Raw genomic sequence first — 13,721 nt, 5'->3', positions numbered from 1 at the left:
GAAGCTCATATCCACTAGACCACCTTAAACAACTCACTGAGCTTTTGAAAAACCGAATTGCTAAAAAGACGGTGTTTGCGTTGCGTAATCTTAAACCTGGTTTTGTTTATGCCACAAAAAATTAACAAAAAAAAGAAAATCAATTTGAACAAATGCAAGAATAAATTTACAATCAATGACAAAAAATTAATTTGTTTATCTTTCTTTATTTTCAGGTACCTACCAATATTCAGGTGAAATTTTTAAAAAATGAGGGGCACCATCATTTATATCGGCAAATCGGTATATTCGTAATACATGTTTATAAATCGCAACACTCCCCAGCTTGTATGTAGCTTAACTTTTAACAATTTGCTATTGTTTTGAAATAATTGATTCACCACTTCTTTGCATTTGCATTTCTCGCAAGCCCTAAATCGATTCCTAGTCCTATCAGGAGTGTCTGTTCCAAATTTGAACCAAATCGAGCAAGTATAGCTACCGGATCAGCGTTATTGAAATTTGTACGGGGTTTTCCGACAATTTACATGAAGGAATTCGGATTATCGGTATATGAAAACAAGAAAGATAATATTATCACCTATAATTCTGTAGAGGGACTGCGAATGAATCCAGCTTTGAGAGAAGGTATTAAACTTTAAACGAAGTGATATCTGAATCAGTTATACGTGGAGCCAAACAGCGTGAATCAGTATTTGATCCCCACAAACTTTAGTATTTTGCTAAATAATGGTTGGGATTGGTTTAATAGAATATTTGGAGGAATTTTAGTATATGAGTCGTCTCCTGGCAAGAAAATTTTAGTTCCACATTTCACCCAATAGAGAGCACTAACAGTAACGGTGAGAGATTGAAATTAGGAATCTTCTACATAGTTGCAGAATATCAGTTTTATCCGAACGTAACCATATTCTACCTTTCTTCTTTAAAAAGCTAGTTATGGCGCTACCCGACCAGAAGGAAATAACACAATTATAACTCATGCTGATATTTTGTTACAAAAAATTTCCTATCAAATTTTGTTATAAAGTAGAATCCGTTAGGTGTTAAAATAACAAAAATTCTAACAAAAAATTCTCTACTGATATCAAATTTATAACAAACGTTGATAGCAAAATAACACGATCATAACAACTTGAGATAGCTTAAATGACCCCAACATAGCTTGTATTACTTATTGTATAATATCAACGATTTTAGCGTGCAAGTCTAAAAATAGAATACGAGAAAAATAAAGCATACATTAGGGCGCTTTTTGCTTTGGAGCAAAAAGCTTCATGCAGCAAAAGCTTTTATAGCATTGCCAAATGATTGCATACCTGCTGGCTGATTGTTATTGTGAATATATGACACGCAGATTATTATTTGTCGATATTGCCGCTTTGAACCTGGGTATTCTGAGTTTGATGAGGTAGTTTCCTGCATGAACCAACGACGTTGTTTTCGACTGATGTTTAATGTTAGCATAATATTCCACGCATCCGTCAAGGGCAAAACGATTATAGGTGTAGAAGACGTTTCCAGAACGCACACATTGTACTTTGCCCAAGCCTACGTGCTGTTTGTTTTCCTGGTGTCATACGCTTTTTTTATTCAGTTTTACTCACTAATACAGCTGTCTATATGACGATAGACTGAATAGCTTTATAATATCTTTTCAGATTAGGAAAGAGGGGCTATTTTTAGATTCCAAATAGTGTGCTTTGGCGCTTCTCCTGTACGTTAATGTGTTTTACACGGTTTTTAAAAATATTGCGGATATTTTACGTACATTATTTTACGGCGAATACGACAAATCTTATCCAGGATTCCTCGTAAATTCAAAGCAACATATGAGTTTTGAGGTTTCATTATTTTGTCTCTTTTTGGCATTTTTGATGTGGGAAAGACTAAACAAACCAGTACAATTATCTCGCACCTAATAAATTGCTAGAAATGCAAAATCTTTCACAGAAGTTATATCTATCAACTGCGAATATAACAGATGTATGAGAAAATTCGAGAAATTGTTGATGTTTCTTTGATGGGACGGATTCTTGAATATTTCATGTTTTTTCTGTTACACATTTTTCCAAATTTGATTAAATTTTAAGGAGGAAATTAACAATATTTTTGCATTAAAGTTTTTAGATATTTCAAGGATTATCTAAAACGCATTCAAATCACTTGTCAGTTCAACCATTAAATATCAAATTTATCTTACGGAGCATGAAGAGTTATAATACTCATGTAAACTCAAACACTTTTTATGCGGAGGATAAAATAAAAAAGTCGCGATAGTTTAAAAATTCAAAAAACGCGCAACCTAGAAACCCACAAACTGGATAAGGTTTGAGTGTTCATAAAAACCCGCATAAATTGGAGAAATCGCACTGAAAATCTTATCAATATCCTCAAAATACGCTACGAAAATTTTGGAGATCAGAATACTATATATTTGGAGATCAGTATATATCAAATAGTTTTTGTGACCTAAAAATTCGTTTTCGCAATATGCAGTTTAGATTAGAGGAAAATTAATTATATACTCATTTGACTAAGCCATAAAAACTAGTCTTAAAATGCTTTTTGATTTCAATTCGCGCTTCTTCATTACATGTGGACTGTTTCATACTACCTCCTACTCGAAGTAATGTGTCAGACGAGTGTCTCAGAAAATAGGCAAGTGTCATCTCTTAATCCAACTGCAACCAAGAAAGTTCATCAAACACCTCACTGACAAGTTCTCCGACCACTTGCATATAAAACATATCTATACTCAAAACGCGGAATTTTGAAAATCCAAATAAAAAAAATCAAAAACTTCGAAAATTCGCTTTAAAAAGTTGAATTTCGACGCATAAAAAGAGACTTCAGTGTATAAGCAAATAGACTGTCATTTGTGTATCCGTTAGCATTCAAAGATGATTGTGAAAGAATATATAACTTACTGTAACATCATCGTTGTATGCGTACATTAATATCATATTATTAATCCAATGATAGCACCAGAAGATATAATCTTGATATAAGTTTTCTTGCATTCCTGCTCGGTATATCATAAAGATAACACAGAGAGTAATAAATATCTACATGAGATATAAATTTGATAGCTTTCTGTTATGATGTTCTGATCGGGTATTCGATAAAATATGGAACTAAATATTTCTACCCAAAAAGGGACTCATATAATGCACTAAATTTTTTCTACACATTCTGTTCACCACCGTTACCTCGCAAATAAAAAAGTTCTTGGAATTCTACGACTAATTTAACATTTAGTTTGGCCCCATGCAAAACTCAGACATCACTTCGTTAAAATTTCAGAAACTTCTCCTATCAAAGCCGGGTTTAGCCTTCGACAAAGTTGTAGACAATAAAATTATCTTTCATATTTTCACTATCGAAGATAATACGACCTGCAGTCCATTAGGGATTGGTTGCAGGTATGCAGGTGAACTCATACAAACATCAAGCACGTTGCTCCGGTTGCTAGCCTTGTCCAATTTGGTTCAAATTCAAAGCAGATACTTCTGGTGCGACTAGGGATCGACTCAGGGGTGCGCCGAATAAGTTAAAAATTCTTTTTTACTGAGCACTCCACTCTGGAACTCGATCTCCGACAATTTAAAAAGCGACATAGCTCTTTGCAACAACCTATATAAGAATAAGTTTGTATAAACGAATTTAGTGCAAATCTAGAGCAATAATTTGTGTTATTATTTATTTTTATTATGCAAAATTCCCAAGTGGGAAAAAATTTGGACAAGACCAATTTTTTTTTTTGTGCGTAAGAACACAAGACCTTACATAAAGTATGGTTTTTTGTTTTAGTGTTTCGGATTCTCCTCGTCAATAACTAGCACCATCTGGGTGTCTAGTTAGACTATGTATCTAAACTAGTACCCAAATTAGCACTAGTTATTTTTGTTGATTTAAAGTTCGTGAATTAGTTTCGCCATTTCCTAACAAAAATTTTTTTTTGTGACGATCATGAATATAGAGGTGTTGAAACTTTTTTTCGTTCATTTATTCAATAATGAATTAACTTTTTCTCCAAACTTAATATGTTCACTTGTGATTTTGTTCCGGAAAAGAAGTAGTTACCCTTTGAATTAAGCATTGCGTTCAGCAGTGAGGTAGATGTTGGATGGTACGTGAATACACAGATAACCAAGTAATCTACGTAGTAGTGAGATAATAGATTTCTCATATGATTCATATTCATATTATACTCGTGGCATCACCGGGAGTAACTGTATTTTTTAATACCAAAATTCTAGTGAAACTTTGACCTTTTGCAAGATTTATGGTATACTGGTTATGGCGCAAAACTTATCAACTTTATAAGGATGTAAGGAATAAAAATATCGTATAATATTTGAAAATAATGTCACGACACCCATCGTTTAGCAATCCTCACAGCCTCTACTCCTTTTTCTGGCTTTATCTCTCTTTCTTTCTCTTTCCATCTCTCTCTTTCTCTCTCTCTCTCTCTCTCTCTCTCTCTCTCTCTCTCTTTGTGTCCGTGGCAACTGTAACTCGTATCCATTTCTAAGCTGTGTCATAAGATCTTCTACTAATCTGAAATACATGTTGATGTTCATGATAATTTGTTGTGTGCGATATATTTGTGTAGGTTTCAGAAGACAAAACTATTTTCGTCTGCTGTTTCCCTATAAATAGTTTTTGCAGTTTAGTATAAAGCAGAGCAACTTACGGAAACAAATTCAATATTACATCCATACTTATTTGTAGTCCTGCCTAAATTTGCAAAAAGGTTTGCATTATGAGGAAACTATAACTAATTAATATTCAAAACCTGCTTTTCCTTGAAGATGAAGGGTTATCCCTTCGAAACGTTGCGCTACGAGCAGACATGGGAAAAATAAATCGAAAACTACATCAATCCACTCCAATTAAATGCAATTTTATAATGAGCGTCTATACGCACTATAATTAAGGAAATCCTTGAGTATCTCATACAATATAATTGGAGTAGCTTTGAATAATTTAATATAATGGACAGATGGTTGACCTGACTACATTTTCATCATACACATTACAGCATCAACAAATGACACTGACTTGTCATTTCAAAAATATTCTTGTCTCAAAAGCAGGTATTTGTCCAGAAACACTTTTAATGGCCACTCCAAGAATTTAAATACGTACATAGTTTGAACCATTTCGATTTCATGGTATTGGTTTGTACAGGACATATTAATCCATATCTTCGGAACGAGAATTCCTAATGAAACAATTCGCTCGCTATAAGGATGACTGGAAAGAGACTGCATTGTAATAGACTGAATGTTCGTACGTCTTTTGTGCTATCAACAATAAAATAATCGCCAACATAGCCTAGACACTTCACAGTCCCTTCTATTCACTTCAATACAAATGAAATGAATCTCTGTCGCTCTCTGTTTAAAGGCCTTTGAAAACAGAGGTCACCTTATTTCAGTTTACTATTTCCAATTATGAGCTAAAATATTGGGCCTGAAAATTCTGTTCTGTACAAAAATCTTAAACATAAATGTTTATTAAGGGGTATACCACTGTTGAATTTGAAAAAAAGCTGTTTTTATTGGTCTGAAATGTGCTTTAGGGTCTTGATGATATACCGAAAAACCACAGGAACGACGATAATTGTTAAATATTCAAATTTTCTATGCAGCAGCCACGAGTGATCTGAAAACTTTACTGCGTTTTTCTCGAAACCACATTTTTGAGTTGGCCGAAAACGTAACTCAAAAAAATCAGTTTTGATCTGTTTGAAATTTTTACAGTATATTCAAAATTGATTTCTTCAGCGAAGTACGTAAATTTTTTTTAATTATTTTGTTTTTTTTTTTTTCATACGTTTATTTGACACGGCATTTGCAATAGCTTTTTACGCCAGTTTCTTTTTTTACATAGCACGTTACAAAAATCCTTAAGACTAATTTTAACTATACTAGTACTTTGTCTAAAACTAACACTGAAATCACTTTATTGTTTGCTTTTTTCCTTACATTGTTGTATTTCATACTGATCTAGTATTTTCGGGTGTATTTATTTACTTTTTTTCTGTTATTGTCTAAATTTAAAAACTAAATATTCTAGGTTCCTTTAATTGGTGAATGATTAGCCTTGGATGAGAGTATGAGGAGATGAATTTAATTAAATTTTGACAGACGCTGTTTTTAGAAAATGATAGATAAGTTCCATGTATAGAGGATCGCGATACGCCAGGATGTCTCTAACAGGAACATGGATTGGTCTTCCTCGGACTTGTAAAGAATCTACTAATTGTGATCTGGCTTCACGATATTCAGTGCAGGACCAAACAACATGCTCAATGTCATGGTAACCTTCTCCACAAGCACAATGATTACCCTCAGCGAGCCCAATACGACGGAGATGCGCATCTAAAGTATAATGATTGGACATGAGCCTAGACATCACACGGATGAAGTCCCGACTTACATCCAATCCTTTGAACCATGCCTTCGTTGATACTTTAGGGGTAATTGAGTGTAGCCATCGTCCCATATCTCCATTGTCCCAAGATGTTTGCCAACTAGCAAGTGTCCTCTGTCGAGAAGCGCTATAAAATTCATTGTAAGCGATGGGTCTTTCATATATTTCACCATCTAGTGCACCAATCTTGGCTAAATTATCAGCTTTCTCATTGCCCGCAATAGAGCAATGGGCGGGGAGCCACACTAGGGTAAATTTATAACATTTTCTTGTCAGGTTACTCAGAGATTCTCGTATCTTCCCCAAAAAGAATGGATCGTGATTATCAATCCTCTTTGAGCGTAGAGCTGCAATTGTGCTGAGACTATCAGTGAGGATAAAGTAATGGTTCGGGGGTAAAGTATTAATTATTTGCAAACTATAGTGAACTGCTGCTAGTTCCGCTATATAAACAGAGGCGGGTTCTGCAAGTTTGAGAGAAATTGAAAAATTATTGTTGAAAATACCGAAACCAGTGGCCTCACTGATTCGTGACCCATCAGTGTAAAACATTTTAAGGCAGTCTATGTGTTGATATTTACTTGTGAATATTTTAGGGATCTCCCGCGAGCGTAGATGATCCGGAATTCCACGAATCTCTGCTTGCATGGACGTGTCGAAGAATAAAGTGGATTCAGGAATATCTAGTATATTGACGTATGTGGGAACATACCTAGCAGGCGTTATTTCTTGTGACATGTGATTGAAATACACTGTCATGAATCTGGTTTGGGGTTGAAGCTCGACAAGTCTTTCAAAATTTTCAATTACCAGTGGGTTCATAACCTCACATCGAATAAGTAAACGAGAAGAGAGATCCCAGAATCGGTCTTTTAAAGGAAGAACTCCCGCTAGTACTTCAAGACTCATCGTATGGGTCGACTGCATGCAACCTAAGGCGATTCGTAAACAACGATACTGTATCCGTTCCAGTTTAATAATGTGAGTGTTCGCAGCTGAACGGAAACAGATGCACCCATATTCCATTACTGAAAGTATTGTTGTTTGATACAATCTTATCATGTCACTTGGATGAGAACCCCACCATGATCCAGTTATTGTTCGCAGAAAATTTATCCTTTGTTGGCATTTCGTTATTAGATACCTAATGTGGCCTCCCCATGTGCCTTTAGAATCGAACCAAATTCCAAGGTATTTAAAAGTCAGGACTTGGGCTATCGTTCTACCAACCAACTGAAGCTGAAGCTGAGCTGGATCACGCTTCCTTGAAAAAACAACCAACTCTGTTTTCTCCGTAGAGAAATCGATGCCTAACTTCAAAGCCCAACTTGATAAATTATCCAAACTATCTTGCAGTGGTTGTTGTAAATTTAAGGCTTTTGGTCCTGTAACAGAAACCACGCCATCATCTGCAAGTTGCCTTAGAGTGCATGGGCTGACAATACAATTATCAATATCATTCACGTAAAAATTGTAGAGAAGGGGGCTTAAACAAGAACCTTGTGGGAGGCCCATGTAACTTATTCTGAATGTTGCCAAATCGCCATATGAAAAATGCATGTGCTTTTCTGACAATAAGTTGTATAAATAATTATTTAATATTGGTGAAAGACCACATTGATGTAGTTTCTCTGAGAGAACATCAATGGAAACAGAGTCGAATGCTCCTTTTATGTCTAAGAACACAGACGCCATTTGTTCTTTTTTGCGTAAGCTAGTTGGATTTCTGACGAAAGTAGCGCCAGACAATCATTCGTTCCCTTTCCCCTCCGAAAACCAAACTGGGTATCTGATAGCAAGCCGTTCGCCTCAACCCAATTGTCGAGACGTCGTAGGATAATTTTTTCCAACAATTTCCTGATGCAGGATAACATTGCAATCGGTCGATACGAGTTATGATCGGAGGCTGGTTTTCCCGGTTTTGGAATAGCGATAACTCTCACTTGTCTCCAGTCGTGCGGGACAATGTTCTGCTCAAGAAGCTTATTGAATAAATTCAACAAGCGTCTTTTTGCTAGGTCAGGCAGATTCTTCACCAAGTTGAATTTAATTCTGTCTAGTTCCGGAGCATTATTGTTGCATGAGAGGAGTGCAATTGAGAATTCCATCATTGTCAAAGGCGAATCTATGAAATCGTTACTTGTGGGAGCATCGCGAGTGATTTTCTGCGCAGGAGCAGAATCGGGACAAATTTTCTTGGCAAAATTAAATATCCAACGATTCGAAAAATCTTCGCTTTCATTAGTCACGTTTCGATTCCTCATTCTTCTGGCTGTGTTCCAAAGAGTACTCATTGATGTTTCTCTTGACAAGCCATTAACGAAGTGTCTCCAATAACTAGATTTTTTGGCACGACGTATACTGTCAAATTTGTTTTGCAAAATGAAATAATTTTCAAAGTTCTCACGTATACCCCCTTTCTGTTTCATAATTTCTTTGTAGGCAACTTGTTTAGCTTCATATGCATCAGAGCACTCTTTGTCCCACCAAGGATTAGGGGGCCGTCTATTTATTGTCATTCCAGGATTGCATTTCGTTTGGGCTTGTTCTGCTGCTTCAATAATTAAACCCGCTAGGAATTCATATTCTTCGGTAGGGGGTAGCTCTTCTGTCGAAGCAAGAGAAGTGGAAATTAATGTTTCGTATGTTTTCCAATCAATATTTCGTGTTAAGTCATAAGGAACATTGATTGAATTCGTAAGGCCTAATTCACTGTTAATTGAAACAACGATTGGCAAATGATCGCTACCGTGAGGATCAGGTACAACCTTCCACGTGCAATCTAACCGAAGTGATGTCGAGCACAGAGATAGATCTAATGCACTTGGACGTGCAGGAGGTCTGGGAATGCGTGTTGTTTCGCCAGTATTTAAAACTGTCATATTAAATTCGTCACAAACATTGTATATCAAAGAGGATCGATTATCATTGTAGAGGGAACCCCACAATACTCCGTGCGAGTTGAAGTCTCCCAGTATCAGACGCGGAGCAGCCATGGATTCCACTACCTCAAAAATTTGACGTTGTCCAATTTGAACTTTGGGAGGTATATATATATAGAAGCGATAGACATGTCTTTGCCTTTAATGTTCGTTTGGACAGCTACAGCCTCAATGCCCGCAAACAAGGGGATGTTAATTCTATAGAAAGAATAGCACTTTTTAATTCCTAGAAGCACTCCTCCATACGGGGTGTCTCGGTCTAGGCGAATAATGTTGAAATCATTTAAGTTGAAATTAATGTTTGAGGTAAGCCATGTTTCACATAGAGCAAAAGCATCGCATTTTAAATTATGCAGTAAAATTTTTAAGGAATCAATTTTAGGTATGATACTTCTGCAATTCCACTGTAAAACAGTGATGGAATCTTTCATTGGAGGAGGTGAATTACCCATTGAAAGATACAATCGCTGCAAGGATGGGCCATTGAGCAATCAGCTGCTCTAAAAATGTTCTAATTGTTGGGAGGAAAGCTGAAAGTATACTCTTTAGTGGTTCAGAAATATTGAATGCTTTAAAAATCCAATCAACAATTTCAGAAAATTTCAATAATCCTACCCCCGGCTGAGGCTCAGAGGTAAATTATTTTGTTAGTAAGTTTCTTTAAATCAACAATTTTGTGTTGATTTTTATGTAATTTTCAGCGTTTTTATACTAAGAAGAGTGCCATTTCGCGAAAAATTGAGATGTCGAAAAAATACTACGTACATACGTAAAGTGACACAATCTCATTTTCGTACACCGCTATGCCGAATACTTATATGCATTTTACAAGTAAAAATTAAGTTTACGAGACATTTTATATATGTAGAAATAGTTTACAGCATAGGGAAGAAACAATAATTATCTTTGTACTACAAATGCTCATTTTTTCAAAAATAATCATAATTCTAAAGATAGTCAAATATACACGCAAACTCATATTCGTACAGTACACATATTTTTTCAAAAATCAATTGAAATTTCTATAACTAATATTAAATGTGCTAGCTTTTGTTTGTAATTACAGTTTTCAACCGTATTGGAATGCTAATCACTAGTTTTTGTGTGTATTCAACTTAAATTTTATCCCATTCTTCTAAATTTACCATGTATATAACATTAATTACTCAATTTTCCCAATTTTTTCCTAATTAAAAATCGTTTATTAATCATCGTAAATTGTTTACAGTTTTTCGCAATATCTGCTCTCCGTTTCGCCACATCAAAGCTTTTAACGACATTTTAAATAGTTGGACGCAACCTTTGAACAACTTCAAAGGTTTCTTGAAGTGATTTACCTTCATTTTGGTGAGTAATAATTAATTTTCGTCCCATAATGGCAGCTAGTTTACTTTTTGTTTTCATTACATTAATTTGAGGGAATTTCTTAAACTAGTGTAGAGGAAACTGTGCCAATGAACACTTTTCTGTAGTCATAAAATCTATTTTTCTAAGTAAAACAAAAAAATAAAGAAATAACAGGTCTTAAAATTGACAAATTAATTGACTTTCCTAAAGTGTACGAATATGAAATTGTGCTATTTTTACACCAAGTACTGATTTTTTATGTGTAGTGTACGGAAACTTGCACACTTTAGATTACAAATGATAAGAAAATGACATGATAATTCTACTACCACATTTACGAAACAATACCTATATTAAATAGCGCAAACATTTATGAAACAATATTAAACATATACACTAGAGGTGTACGAATATGAGATTGTGTCACTGTACTCTTGCTGTTGTCATAAGGAAATAAAAAAAATAGTTTTAAACTCTAGGCTAAAAATCATAGAAGATAGATTTCCGGCCGTGGACGCTTTCCAAAATGAACGGGAAAAGGTTGTACAGCCGCCATCTTGTGACGGAATTAATTAAAAAAATTTTTTTTTGCTTCGCAACTAGCATTATAAATCTCATTTGGCAAGATCTCGATCCACCTCTTTATTGCATCTAAAAACATTCCTGATATATGCCTATTTTAAAAATCCTTTCATTAGTGTCGTACACTCTTATCAATTCAATCTGCGCATCAGTAAGCGACAAAATATTTTTGGGCACCTGTTTATGTGGAACCTTCCTACAATTCAAACGCCATTGAGTTCTACAAGATGACAATACGAATGAACTAATGATGAATGAAGTTCATGTTTGACAATTCTCGGTGGTTTGTTTACTTTGTCAGTTGCGTGAATTCGAGTGCAACTGGTTCTCATCTGTCACTCTCGAACTCACGTAACTCCCATGTAAACAAACCATCGAGAATTGTCAAACGAAGTTCATCCAGCTCATTTTGTGAGGTTATGTCGGTTGATGTAAAACCTAATTTGACGCAAAATATTTTTTTCACAAATCTGTAATCAAAAAGACATCTTCGAAAGCCAAAACAAAGTGAACGTTCAAGTTTCCTGATAACTAATTAAAATCTATCAATAAAATAGAAACACCAGATAACATTAAACGATGCCTTTAAGAAAAGAACGAAAACGAAAAGGTGAAAACAAAAAAGAATGGAAGCACTAGAAAGTGCATTGTATATTAATAAGTCACTTTTCAAATGATGGGATTTTCGCAAATATTTCAGAACATTGTGGATCAATGGTTCTCAAATTCGTATAACTCATTTTACTCATTTACTTCAGTTAATTTTTTTAAAGTTCATTCCTCAGTCATTTTTTTAGTTTATTCCTTTCATGGCTTTTATTTGTTTTGGTTTTTTTGGGATCATTTAATTTTAATCATTCATTCCATTCAGTATTCTTTAAATTTCATTTGTTTATTTAAGTTCATTTTATCTATTCTATTCGTTTCATTCTGATCAGTTTATTATTTTTTTTATTTTTATTATAGATATTTTAACCTTAGGACAATTCGCCTCTTTTCGGGTTAGAGAAATCTCTTTTCGGAAAAATCTAATCCTATGTGCGGGGTTAGAAATCGAACCCAGGTGAGCTGCATACAAGGCAATCGATTTACCAACTACGCTATGCCCGTCCCCCTGATCAGTTTATTCATTTTATGCATTTTATTCATATCATTCATTCAACTTAATTTTTGCACTGTTTTAATTTTATGAATTTTATTCATTTTTTTCAGTTCATGCAATTTATTCAGTTTCTTCATTTTTAATAATCTGACTATTTTTTCAATCATTCTTTTTATTTATTTCATCAAGTTTGTTAATTTGGCTTAATTTAATTCTATTAATTTTGTAGCTTCTTTTCAGTTTTAATTTAATGAGCTTAGCAGGTTTGATTTATTTATTTCATTAATTTGATTTATATTAATTATCCTACTCATTTTATGAATTTGAGAATTTTTTTCATTTTTTGCTTTATTGATTTTTTTTTAATTTCATTTGTTTTGTTGATTTTCTATAATTTATTCATGGTTTTATTCGTGCAAGGCTTGAAATTCCACATCTAACTGGGTAACCTACTTCGCATGAATTCTGCATTCCTGAATGAACCAACAGTGATAAGTGTAAGAAATGTTTAATCTCACAGCTAGGCGGATTAGGTTGATTTTGAAACTTATTTTTACGCGTGGTTCCTTTTTGACCAATTTTCATTAACAATTACATCATTTACGAATTCCACAGACTATTCCACCCAAATTTGATGTAAGTTCTTCGTGATCAGATCGTAAGTCGTTTTATTCTTTGATGTCAGAAATGGAATGTTTTATTAATCAATGTAATGATAAGTTTTAAAGTCATTTGCAAAATATTGTTTTTGGATTCACTTTTCATGGAATCAACCAGAGTACAAAGTCAGTCAACACCAAAACGAAATGGAGATGAAAAAATTTACTAGGGGACATAAGTGTTACTTTACGATTGTTAGACGAAGTCGGAATGATGTGTTGTGTACCTCAGTACACACCTGAAGCAACTGTTCCAACGTACATATTGTCATCTAGACCGTATATGATGGAACTTGACAGTGAAGATTTATAAACGTACTGTGGAAACTAACTTGAATTTGTATTCGCAAAAATGTGTAAACTGTTCACTTTTCGGGATCAATATTGACAGGGAAAAGCTAGTTACCATTAAGATATGAAAGTGGAAGACACTCTTACCGTACACGTTTCATTTGAGTACCAAATAGAAAATCAGCTATAGCTATGTCTGATAGATTGAGAATTAACAAGGTTGTTGAATCGGTACTGTTTTCAGCCCACACCGGTTGGAAGTCGCGGCAAACTATGCTCCTAAATAAATAGTAATCAAATTAATGAATAAATAAATTGAGGCGGGACAACCTCATTCCTTTTTCCATCCTACAC

The 13,721-nt window shown here is 34.5% G+C and overlaps 1 protein-coding gene across 3 annotated transcripts in view; it reads left to right on the top strand.

The window, feature by feature from the left end:
• The window catches only part of LOC131684118 (protein phosphatase 1 regulatory subunit 14B), a 214,532-nt gene that overhangs the window by 155,124 nt on the left and 45,687 nt on the right, over positions 1–13,721 (top strand). The window contains exon 3 of one of the 3 annotated variants that reach the window (XM_058966689.1): positions 216–233. The exons of the other annotated variants lie outside the window; for them this stretch is intronic. The gene's annotated coding sequence lies outside the window, so the exon portion shown is untranslated. The remainder of the gene's footprint in view (positions 1–215; positions 234–13,721) is intronic. 3 annotated transcript variants of the gene reach the window in all.

This window comes from Topomyia yanbarensis, chromosome 2 (genome assembly GCF_030247195.1).
Source record: "Topomyia yanbarensis strain Yona2022 chromosome 2, ASM3024719v1, whole genome shotgun sequence".
Classification (NCBI taxonomy): Eukaryota; Metazoa; Arthropoda; class Insecta; order Diptera; family Culicidae; genus Topomyia; species Topomyia yanbarensis.
This window is presented reverse-complemented; position numbering and strand designations above follow the sequence as displayed.